We start from the raw sequence: 9,076 nt of genomic DNA on the forward strand, positions 1-9,076 counted from the left end.
ACTGTAAAAGTTTCGTTTCTTGCTCTTCTCCGATATAAATTCCTTTAATGTCCGAATTCTGTCTAATAGCGATAGCCAGTGTCTACAGCTATTACGAACAGATCTGGAGACAGCGGGTCTCGCTGCCGAACTTCTCGTTCTAGCGTAAAGAAATTTGAAGTCATACCGTTGTTCAAGATACAGCTTTGTATATTTTTATAGAAGACTTTGACCCAGTGAAGGAAATCTGGACCAAAATTGAATGCCTCAAGGCATTTAAAAAGAAATTCCCATTCAACACTGTCGAATGCCTTGTGAAAATCAATGAATAGCATTAAACCGGGAATGTTTTCTTTCACAGTAAAGTCCATGACATCGTAAATAGATCGAATAGTTTCGCCTATAAAACGATCTTTTACATATCCTGTCTGATTAGGATGAATAATGTCAGGCAAGACTTCTTTTATCCTCGACACAGTTGCTTTGGTCATTATTTTTGTATCTACATTAACAAGGGAAATTGGACCCCAATTTTCTAAAAGTGAACGATCTTTCCATTTCTTTTCAATTAGTGTGATGATTGCTAGTTTTTGAGAACTAGACATCGCACGGCCTTTTTCGAAACATTCATTATTGCAGTTCATAAAGCTATCGCTAATTACTGGCCAAAATGTCTTATGGAATTCAATAGGAATGCCGTCATTACCAGGAGTTTTATTATTGTCAAAGCTATCAAGCAGACAAAAAACATTCTTCTGCTGAAATTTTGCCTTCGCAAAGTGTGGGTATATGTAAATCATTAAGGAAAGAAGAAATTTTCATTGCAATATCTGGATCAGTAGTACTGCTTTTGTACAAGCTTTTGTAGAACCGTTCTTGCTCCTTTAACCCTTTGACGCCCAAGTGGCCATATACGGCCACTTAATGGTCGTGCTCTTTGTACCACTTGTGACGTCATCAATTTAAATGTCATCAAACATTCTTGATGAGCAGATAGTAGAACTAGGCTAGGCCTTTCCGCACAATGGTCAGGTTTAGATATCGACGACATTCCGACGTCGCAAATCGAAAAACAAAGTTATTAGTTTTAGTGCAAAAATGGTGATAAAATGGTCCACTACGCCAATGATTGATCAAGGTCCATTTCTAGGCTTCGCCCGTGATTAACATCCAACTTTTCAAGGCAGCCAGAAAGAACATGCAACGCAAAAGGTAGCCAGTGTAAAAGGGCCGAGAAAAACAGAAAGGAAAGGGGCAACAAACAAAATTGAGAACGGTTAATGGCGAAAAAAAAAAATGGCTTTTGCGCATGCCCGGAATTGAAATTTTGCTCAATTTTGTGCCTAATCCTCGAAAAATCTCTCCTTTTAGTAAAAAAAACAAAGCTTTCTTAGAAAAACTTAAGCTTATGTAGCGTCATGGCAACTAAAAAACCTGACTAAACGGTTAAAAATGGTATTTTTTGGCTAAAGTTTGGTATCCAAAGGGTTAACATACAAAATGGATCCGTTTTAATTGCTCCGCATATATGATTTCTTTTCTCGAGATTTAAAAAGTATTCCTTTAGCTTTTTCTTCATAAAAGGTTTCTAACTTTTCCTAGCCACATTAAAACGATTTGCGCTAGAGTCACTGGGTGTAGTGCCGTTATCTTATATTTGATCCAATCCCAAACGTTACGACTGTCCGAAAGTTCTTTGCGTCCCTCTGCCGTCCATACTGGAAGCATTTCAGTAACATTATTTACATATTCTTCATCCTTCAACACGGAACAGCTCATTTTCCAATACCCAGGACCTTTAAGCTCATTTTCTTGCTCTCCATTCTCTATCGAAATTGCATCATGGTCTGTTCGAATGGCTGGAATTATGTCACTTGATTTCACTAAATCATTCAAATCATTATAAATCGACCAATAATCAAGACGGCAAAAAACTCTTGGAGACTTTTGACCAGGTAAAACTCCTTGTGTCTGGGTTTTTAATTCTCCAAATATCAACCAGATCGAGCTGATTTTGTAGGCAATCAATGCAGGCAGTCACTGATTTTCTTTGAATAAGTATACCTCGCTTTTTATGAATCTCTAGATTTAAAGGGCAATTGAAATCGCCTCCTATAATGATATTATCTTCCGTATCTAAGTTTTCTCTTTGTAACATTGCGAGTAAATTATTGAAAAACGAGACCAGATCTTTGTCCTTGTTCGGTACATAAACATTTATTAAGACATATGTTTTGTCTTTGATATCAGCCTTAAGAATGATGATGCGTCCCACAGGGTTCAGGATCTTTTGATGGATGGTACAGTCAGACCACTCTTAATCAAGATAGCAACTCCACGTGCCTTGGAGCTACCGTGACATGTTATAATCTGTGCGCCCCATTTATTCTTCCATTGAGTATCTGTTTTTATTGTTGAATGGGTTTCTTGAAAAAAATTATGTCGGCTTTACGTTTCCTGCACCAATTAAACATTGTCCTTTTTTTTTACTCGAGCTTTCCGAAGGAAACGCCCGAGGTATAAATTCGGCTCCATTTTTTTTTTTTTTTTTGGTTTTTTTTTGCGTTCAGTCACAAAACGCAGTTCAACTACAGCGCGTGCTTGAAGTGTACGCTCATGCGTAGAATGAACCCTAGAGAGCATGGTTTAAAGCAACGGCCGCCTTCGTGGAAAATTCCTCGCTTGATGAAAGCGAAAGAAATTCGATGGCTATTACGCTCAATGTACATACAAAGTAACACACCGTTCGCGGTAGACCCACACTAAAACTTGTGGAGCGTTTTGGGAACGGGTCGGTCCGCGAACTTTACGAGAGATCAATTTGCGAGCGATCCTTTACGAGTGAACCTTCTATCGAGAAATATCAAACGAAACCACCTATATCAAACGAGCTATCTCATATTATGTTTACATATAAACACAACCGTGTATTTAGACGTGATCGAGAACCCAGTAGAATACCAGAAGCTACTCTGAAACGTCTCAGAAGAAAGGGCAGGAGACTGAAGGAATTTGCAGTTATGAGCGTATTCGTCTAAGCATACCGAAGTCCTCTTGGCTACGTCGTTATGCGAAGGTTAGAAGAGTTACAAAGAATGTTTGTAAGCTTCATACGAAGAGGGTAAGATTAAATAAAGTTGCACAACATGAGAAGAAATATTTGTTGAATTGTTCTGTGGGGGTGTATCAAAGGATAATTAAACTGAAGTATAGAGCAAGTCGGTATTTATCAATGTTTTCTTGTAATAGACCCATGTGTCTTTATAAGAGTCAGACACACGTATCAAGCTATTTTAAATTTCAACTGAGTTCAGATATAGAGAAAAACCCTGGTCCTACTCCAATGTGCATTGACCCTAGCAAAACAATAACGGCACCATATAGCCAAGCAAATGAGTTGGTACGTATCAAGAAAAGCGGGTCCATTTGGCTAACAAAAGGCTTTGTTTTACAGCCCAAAATCAACCTAATATGGCCATTTTTGAACAATGGCGGCGGCAGCTTGAAAATGCTCAAGGGACTTTCAAAATTTCTCGAGCGGGAAATTTGAACGATCGTAAAAAGCGAAGTAACTACAAATTCCCCCGAGGGGAGGTATTACGGGTACAATTTGTTGTGTGTAAATTGTTACGCTGGGGTGGCTGGTAGGGGTCACCATTGCGGCTATCGAAGGCTCAGCGTTCCGGCGTCAACAAAACACAAAACGGCTCCTTTAGGAGCCACCAAATAAAACAAAAGTCAATGACCAACATATCTTCTTCGCCTTGATCCCCTCTTTACTGTGGCATACCATCAAGAAACAGTCTTTGGTTCGGGCCCAACTTTTCGCATTAAGCGTTACATGATAGTCCTTTAGTTATTGGTAGCTAGGGATTTTGCCGAAGTTAACCGGTAAAGCTCGTGGGTTTTCACTGTGACGCAATAAAAAAATAAACCAAAATCATTTATTTGATTTGTGTTTAGAAATCTTACTGACAACCCGACTGGAAGAAATATTGGTTGGTAAATTTCGTTGAGGGCACTCTCTATAATTACGCACGCGCTGATGCTTTCAGACTAACAGTGGTAACCACAATGATGGAAAACCACTAGTCGGTCTAAATAAATAGATTTTGCAATATTCAATCTTTACAAGCTTAAGATCGGCCAGAGGCCTCCTATGAGGGTTTCATGGTTTGCATCAAATACGCGGCAGCGTTAAATGGGTTTGGCGTCCCGGTGCAAGTCCTCCCATGCAACCGATCTTAGGGCATTCCGCTCTCAAACTTTGCGAAACTGGTGAGTTGCGCCACCACGTAGGTCGGTGAGAAGGGATGTTCCACTGCGGTTTTTTTAGCACTTTATTTAAACAAGGATTTTACATTCAGTAGCCAGGATAGTATTCTAAAAGAGCCCTGCGATAAGTAGATTTTAAATACTAGAATATAAAATTGCAGTCGGACGTGATGAAAATGCTATTTAGCATTCTGTTATTGTTGCTGTTGTTTTTGTTGTTTGTATGTATTTGAACATTCTGAAACGAACAAACCGGCGAAACGCACGTCCGAAAATTTTACTTTCCGCGTAACGAGAAATAAGCTCCGTCACTTAATTTGGCTGATTAAACTAAAACCGCGCGCCGTTAAGTATCAGAGTCCTGGCTTCCCTTGATACGCCGCACATGACGTACCCAGGCCATGGTTTTTCCTGACACGCCGCAACGTACGTATCAGGAACATGGCACTCTCCGACACGTCACGTTTCTTGACACATCACGTTCTGATCTCGGACTCACCGAGTGTCGAGGAATTTCACGGCCACGTAAATTCAACGAAATTACTCATTTCACGCAGTGAAAACTACCGAGCGAAAAACAACTCTTAGCACTGTTCACGCTTTTTCAGTAGTGAGGCAAACAGAAAGGCATAGGAGCTTGAAAAATAGGAGGCACAAAGAAACTGGATGCGTGTTTACAGAAGTGTGCGAAGTTAGCTTAATGTTGAACTTGTTGTGAACGATCATGTCCGCTTTCCACAGGCAACGAAAACAAAATCCCAAGAAACTCTACGATCACTTGGTAATATTTTGCTTGCACTAATGATAACTGAGTTGCGTAAACTTTTGCTCTTTCGGAGGCCGCTGTTTTTTTCACTTTTTAATTAGGTAAAAACGAAACCGTTAATCGACTTTTAGAAATCGCGCTTGTTTCTTTTCTTTTGACTTACGCCGCCTGCTTTGGACGCGACAAACAAAGAAACGAAGCGTCGTGCACAGTGACCGCTTTTTCTCTTGCCTGATATTATCACAACGATAAACTAAGTCAAAAAATTTATGAAGGCCAAATTTATTAACACATAGAAATATATTACATCTATCACTCCTCCTCAACTTCCGTTCTTGTCCCGGCCGTTTAAGTTTAAGTTTAAGTTTAAGTTTAAGTTTAATAATACTTTGTCATGCTAGTACAAGTAAATAAATCATTTTATCTTTTGCCAAGTTAAAGCGATATAAAAGCGAACATTGCCAATCAAACTTGTAAGCTAATGCTTATTCCAAACGTCGTGCTACTGCAGTGACGAACTCAAATGAATTTGGCCCAGTAGTGGTATGACAACTTAAGAACGGCAGTGGTTTCAAACGTCGAATTTAATTCAGTCGCCGAGGATGGGACGAAGTTTGCCTTGCTTAAGACCATTTTAAATGATAGAAAGCAACGGCAGCTGGTACAGGCTACGAATTCAGTTCGGCCCTGCAAGAGCACGTCGTTTGAAGCCAAGTCGCGACACGGCAAGGCCTGCTGTGCTAAGTAATTCAGCTTGCCGAACTGAAGGGTTTCAAACGTCACACACACACTTTATTATTTTCAATTTATATTTTACAAAAAAAGGGCATGCCCGCAACTAGCAAAGGCTAATCTAGGCGGACCATGCTTTAATAGCGGATTACAAAAATATACGTTGTGCAACTGTCGTGCTTAAGTCAAATTAAGTTCTTGAATTTAGTTCGGCAGGGCAGTGGTACGACGTTTGGAATAGGCCTAAAGCTCTTACTTTATTCAGGGATGAGAGTCTGGCCGATACTCATACAGCCGGTCAAGTGTCCCTTTGGGCTCCCCCGGTGGAAATTGATCTTGTGATAACAAAAATTACACTTCTCACTCCTCTAAGGTAGTTAATTTGTCATGCCGACAATTTTTCCGATGAGCACAAGTTTTCTCGCTAAGCTTCGGAAAAGAACTCGGCGCTTCTAATAACAAAAGGGCTATTGTTCAGGTTTAACAAAAGGGCTATTGTTTATGTTAAATCACCAAAACGGACCCACTACAATAGACCATTTCTTGATACGTATTTGGACAAAGTTCAGGACAACAATGTGTCGCAATGAGTTTATGTTCTTTGATTTACAATAACAAACAAGGAATCAATTCTGCTAATGATCTGGTGTCAATAATGAATATTGGAAATCAGTTGTTTTCAAGTTTGTCTCAGTTAACAAGACAATCATTTTTAATGCAGACCGAATTACCCACACTTTTAAATATGTTCGAGACTGACTATGAACTTCAATACAGTGAGACCTACACTGGTACTATTCATCAAGAAGCTACAATAGAGGGATATCAGTACTGTACCTCCTTAGATAGAGCCTTTCAATCACTTATAATCCGGAAATTTCAACAATTTTGTTTTGACAATAGGCTGTACTGCAGTGGCTATCTATTGTAATGGCAATATGGGCTTGAAAATATTTGATTCTCATACAAGGGATATTTATGGTAGAAGCCATCCTCAAGGTACATGTGTGCTGCTTGAAGTATCATCACTGAATAGCTTAGCACATTATTTTCCAGAGTATACATAACAATGATATATTTGAGTTGAAAGGGGTTAAAATTGATAAAGTTCAAAATAATACCCTTTTGACAACTTTGCGGTCGAACATGATGACAATTTCACAGTTCTATCTGTCATCCTACAAAAGAACAAGATCGAATGAAGAGACAAATCACCGCCAACATGAACATTTCCCTTGGCGACAATGATAATATATACCAGTATAGGTGTACTTTTGTTTTACGTGGGTTACATTCTGTAACTGCAAAAATGTTAATCAAAATATAAACAAGAACAGATCATCCAAGAAACTGAACAAAGAACATTGAACCTCATTTTATAACTTGTGAATTGTTCCTCCGTTAGACTTATTTGTCCTTGTTTCCAGTCAATACACAGGAAAACAACACAGCATTGATTCCAAATATTGAGACATTTCCATCGTTTTGTTACAGTTTTGTTAAACATAATTCCCAAAATTCATGCTCTGCCAAGAGCACTCACTCTAGCTATATAATGTTGCAGTGGTTTCAGGGATTTTTCTATGAAAAACAATAATTATGAACTATTGAACAGTACTGTTACTTTAATCTACTGATTTCTGACAACTCCCCTTGGGTCAACATTTAGCAACAAACTATGACTCAACACCAATAATAGATAAAAAAAATTGTCTTCTCCTTGCAATTTAAGGCAAATACATTACCTACTCAGGGTTTGTAAACGCCTTGAAAGTCCTTGAAGATGCTTGAATTTAAAAATAAAAAAATTCAAGGCCTTGAAAGTACTTGAATTTAAAGACTAGGGCTTGATTTTAGCAATGCTTTTCCTTAAGCAACAATTTTCAAGTTGAAAATTACAGTACTTTCATGGAAAAGCTGAGAAATAATATTAAATAATTATAAAATTGCTCATGAAAACCATTCCAAAAGCGGCCTTCAATTTTCTAAAACTTGGCCTTCAAAGTAATTGAAAAGTCCTTGAATTTCAACCTTCGGCATTTGTAGAAACCTACTCCTGTGTGGTAATATATTATTTTGATTGTTTTCCAGTACCATAACAACATTCATTATACTCAGCAGACAAAAATAAACACAAGTAGAATTATTCATGACTAGCAATAACGAAATTGCGTCACAACAGTGACAATCGCAATATGGCAGTCCCCTAAAGATAACTCCAGATGTGCGATATTGAAAGTCCAAGTTCACGCAGCCATGCGTCTTGTTCCTAAATAAGTCGGCCGCTTTTTGAGATGTTTAATACTTTTCTTTTGTAAACTTAAGATAAAATGACTGACTTAAATTTTGTTAAATAAAAGAAAAAACGATTTTTTTTGTGTGCCCTTGAAGATGGGAAGTAACCTTATGCCGTGTTTAGACTTGAACGGTTTACCGAGGTACCAGAGTTTACTTACCTAGGTAAACATTTTCCGTGTGTAAACGCCAACTGATACTTTGGTAAATGCCGCAGAAGACAAAAGAAATTTAATCGAGGTAAAAGTTGTAATTACCCTGTGATCAGGCATGGTTACAGTTGGTAACCAAGGTCAAGATAACAGATATATCCGCGTGTGGCGACGTAATATTTCACTTCCCGCGGTGAGCAGATTGCGCGATTATCGACAAAGTGTTTCTATTCCAGTTTTCACCAGGCGATCATGGCAGATAACGTGGAAAGATTGGATCTATCTTCTTACAGCGAACAACCCGTCACGTAAAAGAGAGCACTATTTTTCATTCTCAGTATTATTAACAACCTTCTCTAGACAAACTTCGATCCTATGTTGTGTAATTATTGTCGATACATTTTGCCACCAGGGAGGATGCTGCAACGTATCCATGCATACTCTGGGTATGATCAAGCGGCTGAATTTTCGCCGTAATATTATGGAATGAGGTCCTCGCCTATGAAAATGATGGCACCTCAATTTGCTCCTGTTCCACTGCGGTTGGATCCTCGTCCAAGTTCGATTTCATGACGTTGATAATGCAGCGCGCGCGAATGTTGAAAGATCAACTTGAGTTATTTGAGCCGGTATAAACACTGGACGAATGTACCAAGGTTAAGTAACTTGACCTTAGTAACTGTTTACCTTGGTAAAAGCTCAAATGTAAACACAGCATTAAATAGGCGAGAAAGGTATGTGTCAAGGACCGGAAATTAATCCGATAGCATGCAATGTTACTATTCTCGGTTTTCACCAGTCATGTGACCAAAACTAAAAATCGTAACCATTCAATAAATAAATTACACCTTTTGCTGTTCATTTACAGAAAACAAAC

This window comes from Orbicella faveolata, unplaced genomic scaffold (genome assembly GCF_042242905.1).
Source record: "Orbicella faveolata isolate gen_17 unplaced genomic scaffold, um_ofav_v1 contig_47, whole genome shotgun sequence".
Taxonomy (NCBI): Eukaryota; Metazoa; Cnidaria; class Anthozoa; order Scleractinia; family Merulinidae; genus Orbicella; species Orbicella faveolata.